Genomic DNA, 16,165 nt, shown 5'->3' with positions numbered 1-16,165 from the left:
GAAAGATTAGAAGGCATCCAATTTTTTACACTAGCACAGTTACACCAGAAAGCTTTGGCTTGTGAAAGCCGGAGCAAAGAAACTGCTAAAACAATTCGTCACAACGTACATATAGTAGAATGCGACCAAAGTAGCTCAGATGACGAATCAGCAGAAGTGTATGCTGCTGAAATGGTTTGGCCAAAGCAGGCCAAATCCTCGGCTTGTTCCTCCTTACAGCCGGTTCAAAAGAAATGGCAAGAGGAGGTTAAGTTTACGTTTAATGTTGGTAAGTGTGATAAAATATTTGACGAATTACTCAAAAATGGCAACATTAAAATAAATCACACTGTTCCATCCGCCGACGAGTCTAAAACATCGTGCGTACTGTAAGTGGCATAACTCATTTTCTCATGCCACTAATGATTGTAATGTGTTTCGGCGACAGATTCAATCGGCCATTAACGAAGGACGATTGAAATTTCAGGAAATGCAGGTGGATACAGAGCCCTTTCCGATGAACATGATCGACTTCGAGGGCAAGAAAGTCCTGGTTCGGCCAAACACAGCCGATAAAGGCAAAGACAAAGAGACAATCATCGGCGATGCTAAAAAGGCCGATGGGGATTGTAAAGTTTCTTGCAGGAAAGTGGTGGCCGAGAAGACTCCCGATAGAGGGGAGACTCTGAAGGTGACCATCACAGCCTCTAGCACTGGGGGGCAAGCGCAGACAGAGAGACAGTTGCGGGAACCCGTGCTGCGCATCGAGGACAGTCTGCCATCCAGACGCGGACGGTCCGACGCTTCTCCGGACGGTCCGGAGAACTCCAGCGGACGGTCCGGCCATGCTCAGGACTCGCAGCGGCCACGTACCTTCAAACCACGATGACCAGAGATAGGTACGTGGAAAACAAATACATTTAAAGCAGCTGGTCGGCTGGTCAAGCCTGGCCCGACTTTCGATCAATTGTTGTCTAAATACGTGAAAAAGAAGGCCGACCCCAGTGACCGGCCAGCAAAGCGACCCCGCTCACCCATTCATGAGCAATGTCAGGTCAGGCCAATTGGATCACCCCACCAATCGGAAGAAATGAAAGGTCATACTGTACAATTGAGACCTAACATACCGACATGGACACCTCCACCCCCTTATCCGTCTATGCCATATCCATACACATACTTACCTCCACCATATGTCCCAAATCAAATGTGGGGCATGCCACCATATCCATTTGGAATGCCACAGTACCCCGCCTAGGGGGCACCCCAAACATCTGTTTTTTACAGGTTGGCGCCACCAGTACAAGACCGATTGAGCACCGCTCAATCCGGCCACCAGGCACAGACCCAACAGGATTGCCGGACTACTCGGCCTCCAAGGCCGACCAATCCGGCAGGGGGGCATATGCCTGCAACAACTGAAAGAACAACAAAAAAGGGCATCATCAAAATAGGTACTGCAGATGTTGTCATACAGGAAGATAATAAAGGGCCGATGATTTTTGGCGAATCGGCCAACACAACCAAAAAGGATACGACTACCATCAAAACAGCCGATCCAAAATACTCCATGCCTCGATGGTGCCCAGCGGGATTGACACGATCCCAAAAGCGGAAATTACAGCGCCTAAGAGCAAAGGAGAGCCAGAAGAAGGAGGCGGAAAAGATATTCAATGATACACATCCACAGTACCCGCCACCACAAAAGAAATGGAGACCAAAGGTCGTTGAGGAAAAACAAACGGCCACACTTGTGCAGCACCCTACAGGTATGGCAGATAGCTCGGCCAGCAAGGCTGGACAATCTGCATCAGACACGGACCGTCCGGCCCCTGCGCGCGGACCGTCCGTCCTTCACCAGGAAGCCTCCAGACAACCTGCACCAGGCGCGGACCGTCCGGCCCCTGCGCGCGGACCGTCCACCGTTCACCAAGAAGCCTCCGACGACACGGCGACATCAATGGAAGAGGACGACCTGCTGGGAGAAGACCTGGTCAACTATGAGGCTTCTCAAGAACGCCCAGGTATGGATGTAAATGTTATTACATTTTCCGTCGATTGTACTATTATCGGCGACAATGAACCTGTTGTTGCCCAGTTTGATTTTGGTCCTAAAGAAGCCGTCTTTACTAAACCAAAGGAATCGGTAAATCATTTAAAGCCGCTCTTCGTGCGCGGTCACATTGATGGGATACCGATTGCTAAGATGTTGGTAGATGGAGGGGCGGCTGTAAATCTAATGTCTTATTCATTGTACAGAAAATTAGGTAAACAAGATGACGAACTTGTCAAGACCAACATGACCCTCAGCGGTGTTGGAACTGATAGTTCGATCAAAGCCAGGGGAGTCACGTCCGTTGAATTAACCATCGGGACTAAGACCCTTGCTGCTGCTTTCTTCGTCGCTGATGTAGAAGGAAATTACAGTTTAATCCTAGGCAGAGATTGGATTCACGCCAATCAATGTATACCTTCTACATTACATCAAATGTTAATACAATGGGTAGGCGATGACATAGAACAAGTACATGCTGATGTATCGGCCTGCATCGCTGTGGCCGATGCCCCTGTACTCTGGACTTATGAGACTGCTACATGTCTCACAGGAGTAGATTTTTCTGATTATCAATTCATAAGTATAGATAAGAAAGGTTTCATTCCTGTAATGCTAGAGCCGATGGAGAATCGGCTAAATCCTAAATAAAGTTTAAATGATGAATACACACAAAGTTCATAAGTCTTTGGTCACGGACAGTTCGGCTTCCAAGGCCGGATGGTCTGTGTAACACCCCAGGTGTTTATCGTCTGCTCGACCACGAGCGCGGACTTTAACATGTGATAGCGGTGAATAAAATGGACACTAAATTTTAATCATCTTCGTCGATCACGATTTCGATATCGTGTCTGTCTCCATCTGTTTAAATTGTCCTAAATTATTTCGCAAAAATTCAGACTTCAGTAATTTTCGGAACATCGAATCCAGTATCGTTTGGGTTAAGCCATCAACGTCTTGCCCAAACTTTAATTCTGGAAATCGGATCTAGTTTCTTAAACTGCATTTGAAATTCTTTCACGCTTGCGTTGCACGTGTCTCTCTGTGGCCTGACATCGTGACACGTGTGGCGGGTGCTAACCGGCGTCTGGACAGCGCCCAACCTCTCGCCCCGTGAACGATGCGTGACATCGCTTCCGAAAGGATCACAATTTCGATGCCACATCGATCTCGCGTATTTATTTCGCGATATGTCGAGTCTGGTGTCTATTCAAAATTTAAGGATTAAGAGAACATGAATTTGGAATCTCGACTCACTCTTGCGATTTTGGCCCAAGCAAATATTATTAGAACTCGACGATAACAATATTGATGCAAAATTAAATAGGGCTGAGATAATTACTGCCAGGACCCAGTATTCATAATTAATCTGTTTCAGTAGCTATGAAAATTTATTATGTGTAGCCTAAATTTCGTTTTAATCCGGTCTATTTGTTTTTCGTCTAAATCGTAACGCAAGAACTTATGTTAGGTTTTTGTGGCTCGTGCCACATTAACTCAGACTAGCGTATGTTTGGATTTAAAATTTAGACAAATACTAACTATTCAAAACTTTGGTAGTTTAAATTCAAATCGAGTTGTGCCATAGTCTTAAGATTTAAATCTAGGATTAGTTGGTGTGCAAAAATAAGAATCGTGGAGTAAATTAGATATTGCTTGGTGGAGGAAAAGAGAATGAAGATATTTCTTCGATTTTAACCTCAACCACCACACCCTTTATTGTTCTGAGCATCAGACACGTTTGTTCTCTGGAAACCACCGTAGCTCATCCACTCAGCCATACGCAGCATGCCCAGGATGCAAAGCTTATCAGCCACGTCCCAACCAAACTCCTACACGCCATCTTCTTCCTAGGCCGACGGCCTTAGCCTCCACGCCGGCTGTCCTTGCTCTGGTTTCTCCCCGGCTCCAGCTCGCCAGCCGCGCCCTCCCTGCTCGCCCAGCCATCTCCTCGCCTCCATGGCCGCTGCACCAGCCGAGTCCCTCCCCATGTCAGCTGCAAGCACGCCGTGCTTCCTTCCCATGGCCGTCTGCAGCTTCTCCCATGGTGAGCTCCCTCCAGTGCCCTAGGTTTCCATGGCCGCCCCTCCCTCATCTTCCTCCCCAAGCTGAGCTCGCCCAGCCCCTCTCTGCTCCCTGGTTTCTCCCCACGCCAGCAGCCATGGCACCTCCTTCCCCTGCTCGCCCTCCCTCTGTGCCCAGCCTCCTCTCTGTTCTTCCGTGGAGCAGTAGCCCTCCTCTAATTCTGCAGCAGCAGCTTCCCCTTTTTCTTTTGTTCTCCATGAATGAAAGCCCAAGCGCCAGCCCCCTCCCTTTTGTCAAGTGGTGAGCTCCGAATCTTTTTATTGTTTCCCTAGACCTTGCGTGTTGTATTTTGATTTCAGTTTGTTGTCCATGTCATGACGCTTGTGAAACTCTATGTGTTTGTGTGTGAGATTGGAAGAGAGTTCTAGGGAAAATCAATGGAGAAGAAACCGTGTTTCAGTTCGACGCGCTCTAGGTGTTTGATGGAATGGATGAACCGAAGATCCTTGTTGCTCTTGCGAAATCTGAGTCTATTTAGTGTTGGTAAGCTAATTCATTATTAGTATTGATTGAATTGTTAGATGAATTGAATAGATGTGTTTGGTGAATATATATGCATCATGAGTTAGTGGTGATACCTCTTCGTGGATAGTGACATGATTGTATTCATGGTTATGGTTAAAATAAGTGATGACGGTATTGCTGTCCAAACCTGCACGTACAGTTTTGATTGTGCAACTAATTGAGTGAAGTAAATCATGTTTTCTGTGAAAGTGTTATATAGAAAAGTTGTAGCTAACCTCTTCATCTTACTTGTGCTAAAATTTCATAACCATAGGACTAGTAGTTTAGGAGTTATGATTTTTCCAAGTCCAGTTTCAGAATCTGTCCCAATTCTGGACAGGTTTCGAAAATTGTATTTTTTGGCTAAGTTAAAATGAGAACCAGTCTTTAGTAATTATAGAAGAATTTTAGTACTTTTCTTAAGCCTCCCAACAAAATTTGGATCACCCTTTTTGGTGATCTAGAAGTCAGGTTATGGCTATTTGAAATGTGATGTCTGAATCTGTCCAAATCTGGACAGCTATGTTTGTTTGTATTAACTGACTTCGATACACATTGAATCACCCTGAGATGTTTACAAATAAATTGTAGACAATTCTACTAGCTTTCTAAAAAGTCTAGGATCACCTGATTTGGATTTCTGAAACTCCGGTTATGGATTTTTGAAGCGAGTAGTCGAATTCTGTCCAAATCTGGACAGAAATTGCGTTTAGTACTGTTTGATATTTCTATATGTCGAATCTCACTGTGATGATAATACCAAAATTGTAGAGGACTTTATAATCTTTTCAAAAAGTCTTAGTTTACTATTTTTGGATGAGTATTGTGTAAGTTATGAATAAAACAGTTAACCACTGTGCTGCTGTCTAGAAAATCTGCATGTGTTAAACTGATTCCTTGGTGTCATTTTTGTTTGCCTGGGAAGGATTAGTCAATCCTTGATCCTTGATTGATGAAAACTTGTTGCATGTGAAGTGTTTATCCAAATTCTTTATTATATATGGTCAGTTCATTCTTTCTAAATGTTTGCTTTAGACTTGATTGAATTAAGGAGGAGGTAAATACTTTGGTGAATGTAAATGAGTTGCGACTATTCAGATTTGTGTAAGTATGGTGAAATTAGTAATATGAAGTAAAAATTAAATTAGTTCTGCACGAGCGATGTGTGGTATCAATAATAATGCGAGAAATAAATGTAGCATTTCAATAATTAACTGATAAGTCTGTTTAGGTTAATTATGTTAAATGTGTTAGTTTGCTTCTCTCCATATGTTAGTCCTAGAAGCTAGTTATAGTGAATTTAATCGGATGAATCTTTTGTATTATACTCTACCTAAGTACGATAGGACTTGTATTCGTTTAAAGTTTCTCGATGTTTGGGTTAGAACCCATGGCCGTCCTTGTTGTACTTAGTCATTTGTTGGCATCTAGTATTTTCTCACAAGTGTTGCAGCGTCTCGTCATTGTGCTTAATTCTTTATTGTGTGTAATATGTTGTGTTATTCTTCCTTATGTTTATACATGTGCATTGTACATCTAATTAGGTACGCTAGCTGAAAATCGTGCGAAGCGAAGGGTGTGGATCAAAACAACCCACAAGACGATGTCGGCCAATGAGCCTGAAGATGGATGGACTAAGCGGATGTCAAAACGAAAGTTGATCGTCAAGTGGCCTTCATCTAACAACACTAACATAGTGTTTATTTCAGGCAAGCCCCGGTGCATTTGCCACCTCCTTGTTGTTTTAAAACTTTTATCACTTATATGCTGCATTAGGTGATAGGAGTTGAGTGATGAAACAGTTGATGCATTGCCATTCCTTGGAATTTGATTATCCTCCTTGATACCTGTTTTACAAAAAGAACTAATGAGGCTTAGCCCTGCCTAGAGAATTAAAACTTGTTTCTTTTTAAAAGAATGATGTGTGACACTGGGTATGGGTTTGTTTTATGAAAAAGGACTTGTAATGGTGAGCGCATCATCTGCAGTGATGAATTCATCATTCAAGTATGGTACCTCTGTCAGGTACATGGTTTGGGTGTTAAATAATAAGATGAGACCAGACGTTGAGCAGGAAAGGTCGCCCGTCTGTGTCGCTTAAGGACCGTTCTGATTGTTGGCCTGCTGATCTAGGACCCTTTAACTGGCCACATGCCTCATCATGGGTAAGCTTTGCCTCGGTCGGACCAATACCAGAACAGCTCGCACGCACTGGGAGTGGAGAGATGGCGAGAGTAGCTTGTACCCTCCGTGGCAAGAGACTGGAAGGTGGGGTGCTGTACTCTCGGAAACATGGCGGGCACCATGGCGAGAGTAACGTGTACCAACTAGGCCAACGGCTGGAAGGTGGGGTGCTGTACTCTTGGAAACATGGCGGGCACCATGGCGAGAGTAACGTGTACCAACCAGGCCAATGACTGGACGGTGGAGTGCTGTGCTCTCAGGTCGCGTGAACCCGTTCTGGTCTTGAGAAACCCATGGGCGAGTTGACATATGCAAGGGTTAAGTGCTACATATGTCGTGTGGTTGGAGATCCTCAGCTGAGTATTAATCGATTCGGATCGCCGTTACTTCTCGGATATGAAGACTGGATCACTGCCCTGCATCGTAGATAACAAGTGAAACTAAAGCTGCTAAAATGAAGCTAGTGTAGGACAAGTGAATGCTCTAGATTAGGCAAATCTAAATTCAGGAAAAATACTTAATTTGTGAAGTAAAAGTTTGGCATAAGGATCCACTACTAGTAAGCTTTTCTGCGAAAACGTGTCTTTGAAATTCGATAAGCTTTACCTTAATTCCCGACAAACCAGCATACCCTTGAGAGTCTTTTCTTTAGTCGGGTAAGTCTTGCTGAGTAATTGCGTACTCAGGGTTTTATTCCCTGTTGTTTTTCAGGTTGAAATTTTGTTCTGTTGTGGATGGTGCTAAGTGCCGATGGGCTCGGCCTTCTTATATAAGTATATCCCATCTTTAGCTTCTTTATTGAGGATTGTCACTTAAGTTAGCATGTATTTTAAAAACTATAAATATTTTATACATTTTAAATTATAATTCTTTTGAATCACTTTCTTTTGTAATCACTCCGATAATTGTATAATGTAAACTTATTGTAACATGTAATCATTTTGCAATAAAGAATTTATTTCCGCTGCAAATGATGGTGTGTGATTTGTGTTTACTTAATCTTGCGATCTTGGCGGTAAGTCGTTTATCCGGGGTCCTCGGGGCACTCGGACAGATCCTGTTAAGTTGTTTGGTGCACATGCATAGCTGTCTGAGGTCTTTGAGACAAGGACAGGTGCATGTGGGCCCGATAACTTGGGAGGTTCTGCGACAGCTGGTATCGGAGCGTGATTAAGTATAATACGGTCACATACGTATTTTCAAAACAAAGATTTTGGTTTTGGAAAACCTATTTTCAACTAAACACATTGTTTGGCTTTGAAAAATAGCTTTGAAAAACTATTATGCTAGTGACATCCTCTGTTAAGCCCTAAATTAAGGACTATCAGGTGGCTTTGATCAAAATACTAACCCACAACCTGGGAATGCATACATGTGTAATGTTATTTTTTTGAGGCCATTCAGTTTTGAATGGATCGACGCTCAAGGTAAGGTGAGATGTGAGAGCATGACTGAACAAACGTCGGTCTAGGGGAGAGTATAAAAAGCGCTTGATTATATACATGTTTTACATATGTATATATGAAGGCTGCGATGTGGAGTATTTACTTTTTGGGATTCAGTACCCCATGGATGTGTATGGGTATACAGACATGAGAATACTGAGAAGTGTAATGTCTTTGCAACGACGCACCTACGCTCAGGTAAGAAGGTGAGTTACCATAATGGGCTGCCCTATGGTTAAAGTGTGGCAGCGGCGCCTATGCGTGGCTCGACGCTTAATGATGAGCTGGCCTCCATATAGAAATATATGGAGTATAAACTGTGATAAACTGTCATGTGTGAATTGCATCATTGGGAATTGGGCTGTGATGGAATTTTCTGCAGGTACACTAACTTCGAACTCGTATGTGTAGCTGACGACTAGCAACATATCGAGAGAGAACGTAGATATGCCACCGATATAGAACGCTATTGCCACATTAAGTTGGCAAAATTCGTGAGGACGAATAGGACGAGCATGCATCCTGATTGTTGCATTGTGTTTGTTGTTTGTGCACAAATATGCTTCTCTTGCCCTTATTCTAATAATTGGTGGTTGTAAACGAATATGCTTTTCTCATCTTTATTTCGATAATAAATAATTGGAAAATGTTTGAAGTATGACTGTCCTATAAGCAAATTTCTAGCTTTATTTGAGGTGTCCTTTAGACATGTGTTTATGTGGTCTGTGGTTCTTCTTAGTTTGACCGATAGTGCAACTTATGTTTATTTTTGTGCCTGTGTGCCGATAGAATGTTGGTGGTATGTTTGCATAAACTCAAAATTAGGCCATGTCCTCATCTAGGAGCCATGACCCAAATCGATGTAAATTCTTTGAAATTTTTCCCCAGTTTCCAAACGTGGACGAGTCTGAATTTTTTTCGTCGTTACTTTGTGATCAAGCTCATATAAAAGATGTTTAGGTAATTCCCTTATTGGACCTATGATGCATTCAAACTTAAAAAAATATCTCGAGTCCCTGATCTTAACAGCCAACTTGTAGCTCTTATGGTCATATTTTCATCCTAAAACATACCTTTGTTCGGTTGGTGCAAGCTGATATCTCTATGTCAGTTTGCATCTCCATCAGGATCACCTTGTTGCTTTCTCAGTCCAACCTAGGAAAGGAGTGCCCAATTATTTTCTTGAATTTAATGCCTTCGATTTCTCATATCTCTCTAAGGCTTCTCAATTTAGTCTTATGATTGTGTCCCCTCTATATCTAATCTGACATTAATCATCGACCTTGTAATCTTTGCGATGGGCATAGAAATATGCTTGGGGCTGAATTAACAGTCTCTTATCGTACTCCCTTCATCAACCGATTTAGGTCTTGACCATGTCTTGTTCGTTTCATCGGTCCATGATCTATTTGGCTCTCTACTTGTAACCATTCTTAATGGAGTCTATTTTGTATATTGTCACCCTGGCTCAGTCTATTTGTGCCGCATGAGATTTCTTATTGGTTACGTCTGGTAATGGCGTTATGACTAAAATTGATGGTGCCGCGACGAAACCGAGGGCCTCCTGTGGGTGATCAGCACATGGTTGCGCTACTTGGCACGAGCTGGTATCACAGTTAGTAGTTGTAATCCATTATTAGACTATATCGATATGTCATCTCTGCATACTTTTGTTCTTACGCCGTGAGATTCATTATTGGTGCGACTTCGGTAATGGTGTCACGATTAATGATTTTTGGTGCCGCGACGAAACTGAGAGCCCCTTGTGAATGTACACGCAAGGTTATGCTGCTTGGCGCATGCTGGTATCGAGGTCTTTGGTCATGATCCATTGTGGAACTACACTAATGTGTGATCTTCCGTTGACTCCTCCCTTGAAACGATTTTTGTGTTGTTTTCTACAACAATCAAGCAACATATGCCATCACTGTTGGATCAAAAGAGTGTATAACTCTAATGTATTCCTTGGTAAATTTTCTACCCATTCAGAAATCTCCAACAAAAATCAAAACCTATTTGTGTCTAACCGTGTGTTAAAAAAAATTCACCCCTTTCATGTGTGGTCTCTTTTCTCTTGATTTTGGTGGTGACTACACATACAAGTTTCCTTTACGTCCTTTGTGTAAAGGTGAAGCCTTGAAGCTTTTTAGTGTTGAAAGACAGCTAATTAGTTTTCAAAATGGGGAATTGATTTTCCCTGCTGCTGAGATGTAGGAGTATGTTCATTCACTCTCTTATTTAATCTATGTATTCCCAAACCATGTCATTTCATCTCACATGAAGAAACAGATGAACAACATGACCAAATGGATTTCTACCCAAATGCGTGATCTCTTGTTTAAGAATGTGATATTGGATTCATCCCAAAGTAGTTGTATGCTATCGCTGATATGGACAAGGGTCACATGCTTCTCTACTCTTAAAAGTCTTTCGTTCCGAATCTCGGGACGAGATTCTTTTAAGGGGGAGGGTTGTAACACCCCAGGTGTTTATCGTCTGCTCGACCACGAGCGCAGACTTTAACATGTGATAGCGGTGAATAAAATGGACACTAAATTTTAATCATCTTCGCCGATCACGATTTCGATATCGTGTCTGTCTCCATCTGTTTAAATTGTCCTAAATTATTTCGCAAAAATTCAGACTTCAGTAATTTTCGGAACATCGAATCCAGTATCGTTTGGGTTAAGCCATCAACGTCTTGCCCAAACTTTAATTCTGGAAATCGGATCTAGTTTCTTAAACTGCATTTGAAATTCTTTCACGCTTGCGTTGCACGTGTCTCTCTGTGGCCTGACATCGTGACGCGTGTGGCGGGTGCTAACCGGCGTCTGGACAGCGCCCAACCTCTCGCCCCGTGAACGATGCGTGACATCGCTTCCGAAAGGATCACAATTTCGATGCCACATCGATCTCGCGTATTTATTTCGCGATATGTCGAGTCTGGTGTCTATTCAAAATTTAAGGATTAAGAGAACATGAATTTGGAATCTCGACTCACTCTTGCGATTTTGGCCCAAGCAAATATTATTAGAACTCGACGATAACAATATTGATGCAAAATTAAATAGGGCTGAGATAATTACTGCCAGGACCCAGTATTCATAATTAATCTGTTTCAGTAGCTATGAAAATTTATTATGTGTAGCCTAAATTTCGTTTTAATCCGGTCTATTTGTTTTTCGTCTAAATCGTAACGCAAGAACTTATGTTAGGTTTTTGTGGCTCGTGCCACATTAACTCAGACTAGCGTATGTTTGGATTTAAAATTTAGACAAATACTAACTATTCAAAACTTTGGTAGTTTAAATTCAAATCGAGTTGTGCCATAGTCTTAAGATTTAAATCTAGGATTAGTTGGTGTGCAAAAATAAGAATCGTGGAGTAAATTAGATATTGCTTGGTGGAGGAAAAGAGAATGAAGATATTTCTTCGATTTTAACCTCAACCACCACACCCTTTATTGTTCTGAGCATCAGACACGTTTGTTCCCTGGAAACCACCGTAGCTCATCCACTCAGCCATACGCAGCATGCCCAGGATGCAAAGCTTATCAGCCACGTCCCAACCAAACTCCTACACGCCATCTTCTTCCCAGGCCGACGGCCTTAGCCTCCACGCCGGCTGTCCTTGCTCTGGTTTCTCCCCGGCTCCAGCTCGCCAGCCGCGCCCTCCCTGCTCGCCCAGCCATCTCCTCGCCTCCATGGCCGCTGCACCAGCCGAGTCCCTCCCCATGTCAGCTGCAAGCACGCCGTGCTTCCTTCCCATGGCCGTCTGCAGCTTCTTCCATGGTGAGCTCCCTCCACTGCCCTAGGTTTCCATGGCCGCCCCTCCCTCATCTTCCTCCCCAAACTGAGCTCGCCCAGCCCCTCTCTGCTCCCTGGTTTCTCCCCACGCCAGCAGCCATGGCACCTCCTTCCCCTGCTCGCCCTCCCTCTGTGCCCAGCCTCCTCTCTGTTCTTCCGTGGAGCAGTAGCCCTCCTCTAATTCTGCAGCAGCAGCTTCCCCTTTTTCTTTTGTTCTCCATGAATGAAAGCCCAAGCGCCAGCCCCCTCCCTTTCGTCAAGTGGTGAGCTCCGAATCTTTTTATTGTTTCCCTAGACCTTGCGTGTTGTATTTTGATTTCAGTTTGTTGTCCATGTCATGACGCTTGTGAAACTCTATGTGTTTATGTGTGAGATTGGAAGAGAGTTCTAGGGAAAATCAATGGAGAAGAAACCGTGTTTCAGTTCGACGCGCTCTAGGTGTTTGATGGAATGGATGAACCGAAGATCCTTGTTGCTCTTGCGAAATCTGAGTCTATTTAGTGTTGGTAAGCTAATTCATTATTAGTATTGATTGAATTGTTAGATGAATTGAATAGATGTGTTTGGTGAATATATATGCATCATGAGTTAGTGGTGATACCTCTTCGTGGATAGTGACATGATTGTATTCATGGTTATGGTTAAAATAAGTGATGACGGTATTGCTGTCCAAACCTGCACGTACAGTTTTGATTGTGCAACTAATTGAGTGAAGTAAATCATGTTTTCTGTGAAAGTGTTATATAGAAAAGTTGTAGCTAACCTCTTCATCTTACTTGTGCTAAAATTTCATAACCATAGGACTAGTAGTTTAGGAGTTATGATTTTTCCAAGTCCAGTTTCAGAATCTGTCCCAATTCTGGACAGGTTTCGAAAATTGCATTTTTTGGCTAAGTTAAAATGAGAACCAGTCTTTAGTAATTATAGAAGAATTTTAGTACTTTTCTTAAGCCTCCCAACAAAATTTGGATCACCCTTTTTGGTGATCTAGAAGTCAGGTTATGGCTGTTTGAAATGTGATGTCTGAATCTGTCCAAATCTGGACAGCAATGTTTGTTTGTATTAACTGACTTCGATACACATTGAATCACCCTGAGATGTTTACAAATAAATTGTAGACAATTCTACTAGCTTTCTAAAAAGTCTAGGATCACCTGATTTGGATTTCTGAAACTCCGGTTATGGATTTTTGAAGCGAGTAGTCGAATTCTGTCCAAATCTGAACAGAAATTGCGTTTAGTACTGTTTGATATTTCTATATGTCAAATCTCACTGTGATGATAATACCAAAATTGTAGAAGACTTTATAATCTTTTCAAAAAGTCTTAGTTTACTATTTTTGGATGAATATTGTGTAAGTTATGAATAAAACAGTTAACCACTGTGCTGCTGTCTAGAAAATCTGCATGTGTTAAACTGATTCCTTGGTGTCATTTTTGTTTGCCTGGGAAGGATTAGTCAATCCTTGATCCTTGATTGATGAAAATTTGTTGCATGTGAAGTGTTTATCCAAATTCTTTGTTATATATGGTCAGTTCATTCTTTCTAAATGTTTGCTTTAGACTTGATTGAATTAAGGAGGAGGTAAATACTTTGGTGAATGTAAATGAGTTGCGACTATTCAGATTTGTGTAAGTATGGTGAAATTAGTAATATGAAGTAAAAACTAAATTAGTTCTGCACGAGCGATGTGTGGTATCAATAATAATGCGAGAAATAAATGTAGCATTTCAATAATTAACTGATAAGTCTGTTTAGGTTAATTATGTTAAATGTGTTAGTTTGCTTCTCTCCATATGTTAGTCCTAGAAGCTAGTTATAGTGAATTTAATCGGATGAATCTTTTGTATTATACTCTACCTAAGTACGATAGGACTTGTATTCGTTTAAAGTTTCTCGATGTTTGGGTTAGAACCCATGGCCGTCCTTGTTGTACTTAGTCATTTGTTGGCATCTAGTATTTTCTCACAAGTGTTGCAGCGCCTCGTCATTGTGCTTAATTCTTTATTGTGTGTAATATGTTGTGTTATTCTTCCTTATGTTTATACATGTGCATTGTACATCTAATTAGGTACGCTAGCTGAAAATCGTGCGAAGCGAAGGGTGTGGATCAAAACAACCCACAAGACGATGTCGGCCAATGAGCCTGAAGATGGATGGACTAAGCGGATGTCAAAACGAAAGTTGATCGTCAAGTGGCCTTCATCTAACAACACTAACATAGTGTTTATTTCAGGCAAGCCCCGGTGCATTTGCCACCTCCTTGTTGTTTTAAAACTTTTATCACTTATATGCTGCATTAGGTGATAGGAGTTGAGTGATGAAACAGTTGATGCATTGCCATTCCTTGGAATTTGATTATCCTCCTTGATACCTGTTTTACAAAAAGAACTAATGAGGCTTAGCCCTGCCTAGAGAATTAAAACTTGTTTCTTTTTAAAAGAATGATGTGTGACACTGGGTATGGGTTTGTTTTATGAAAAAGGACTTGTAATGGTGAGCGCATCATCTGCAGTGATGAATTCATCATTCAAGTATGGTACCTCTGTCAGGTACATGGTTTGGGTGTTAAATAATAAGATGAGACTAGACGTTGAGCAGGAAAGGTCGCCCGTCTGTGTCGCTTAAGGACAGTTCTGATTGTTGGCCTGCTGATCTAGGACCCTTTAACTGGCCACATGCCTCATCATGGGTAAGCTTTGCCTCGGTCGGACCAATACCAGAACAGCTCGCACGCACTGGGAGTGGAGAGATGGCGAGAGTAGCTTGTACCCTCCGTGGCAAGAGACTGGAAGGTGGGGTGCTGTACTCTCGGAAACATGGCGGGCACCATGGCGAGAGTAACGTGTACCAACTAGGCCAACGGCTGGAAGGTGGGGTGCTGTACTCTCAGAAACATGGCGGGCACCATGGCGAGAGTAACGTGTACCAACCAGGCCAATGGCTGGATGGTGGAGTGCTGTGCTCTCGGGTCGCGTGAACCCGTTCTGGTCTTGAGAAACCCGTGGGCGAGTTGACATATGCAAGGGTTAAGTGCTACATATATCGTGTGGTTGGAGATCCTCAGCTGAGTATTAATCGATTCGGATCGCCGTTACTTCTCGGATATGAAGACTGGATCACTGCCCTGCATCGTAGATAACAAGTGAAACTAAAGCTGCTAAAATGAAGCTAGTGTAGGACAAGTGAATGCTCTAGATTAGGCAAATCTAAATTCAGGAAAAATACTTAATTTGTGAAGTAAAAGTTTGGCATAAGGATCCACTACTAGTAAGCTTTTCTGCGAAAACGTGTCTTTGAAATTCGATAAGCTTTACCTTAATTCCCGACAAACCAACATACCCTTGGGAGTCTTTTCTTTAGTCGGGTAAGTCTTGCTGAGTAATTGCGTACTCAGGGTTTTATTCCCTGTTGTTTTTCAGGTTGAAATTTTGTTCTGTTGTGGATGGTGCTAAGTGCCGGTGGGCTCGGCCTTCTTATATAAGTATATCCCATCTTTAGCTTCTTTATTGAGGATTGTCACTTAAGTTAGCATGTATTTTAAAAACTATAAATATTTTATACATTTTAAATTATAATTCTTTTGAATCACTTTCTTTTGTAATCACTCCGATAATTGTATAATGTAAACTTATTGTAACATGTAATCATTTTGCAATAAAGAATTTATTTCCGCTGCAAATGATGGTGTGTGATTTGTGTTTACTTAATCTTGCGATCTTGGCGGTAAGTCGTTTATTCGGGGTCCTCGGGGCACTCGGACAGATCCTGTTAAGTTGTTTGGTGCACATGCATAGCTGTCTGAGGTCTTTGAGACAAGGACAGGTGCATGTGGGCCCGATAACTTGGGAGGTTCTGCGACAGCCTGGTCTTTCACAAAAGGGTTCGGACTTTAAGACCGAACATCTATCGCAGCGAAAAGACATTATTACGGATGATCTGGTCCCCGAGACTAGAAAGTCCGTCGTCACACAAAGATCATCCAATTCCTCTGTGGGGAACATGATAGAGGAATTCAGAGATCTTGATAAACTAGGACAGGGGTTTACATCGGCCGATCCTTTGGAGGAGATTGACATAGGAGATGGTATAACTCCAAGGCCGACTTT

The 16,165-nt window shown here is 42.4% G+C and overlaps 1 long non-coding RNA gene and 2 pseudogenes across 2 annotated transcripts; 2 read left to right on the top strand and 1 right to left on the bottom strand.

The window, feature by feature from the left end:
* The first annotated feature begins 3,763 nt into the window (after window positions 1–3,763).
* On the top strand, window positions 3,764–6,330 carry LOC111589338 (uncharacterized). The gene is made up of 3 exons (XR_002748348.2): window positions 3,764–4,357; window positions 4,476–4,600; window positions 6,166–6,330. It is a non-coding gene; the product is annotated as an uncharacterized lncRNA (long non-coding RNA).
* On the bottom strand, window positions 4,482–6,394 carry LOC103626600 (uncharacterized; annotated as a pseudogene).
* A 5,424-nt stretch (window positions 6,395–11,818) lies between these two features.
* Window positions 11,819–15,518, top strand: LOC100381497 (uncharacterized; annotated as a pseudogene). Its single transcript, NR_174126.1, has 4 exons — window positions 11,819–12,319; window positions 12,438–12,562; window positions 14,128–14,292; window positions 15,479–15,518. The product of NR_174126.1 is annotated as an uncharacterized protein (transcript).
* Window positions 15,519–16,165: the final 647 nt, after the last annotated feature.

The sequence above is a fragment of the Zea mays genome, chromosome 5 (genome assembly GCF_902167145.1).
Source record: "Zea mays cultivar B73 chromosome 5, Zm-B73-REFERENCE-NAM-5.0, whole genome shotgun sequence".
Classification (NCBI taxonomy): Eukaryota; Viridiplantae; Streptophyta; class Magnoliopsida; order Poales; family Poaceae; genus Zea; species Zea mays.
The sequence above is the reverse complement of the archived record's forward strand: the minus strand, read 5'-3'. Positions and strand labels throughout refer to the sequence as shown.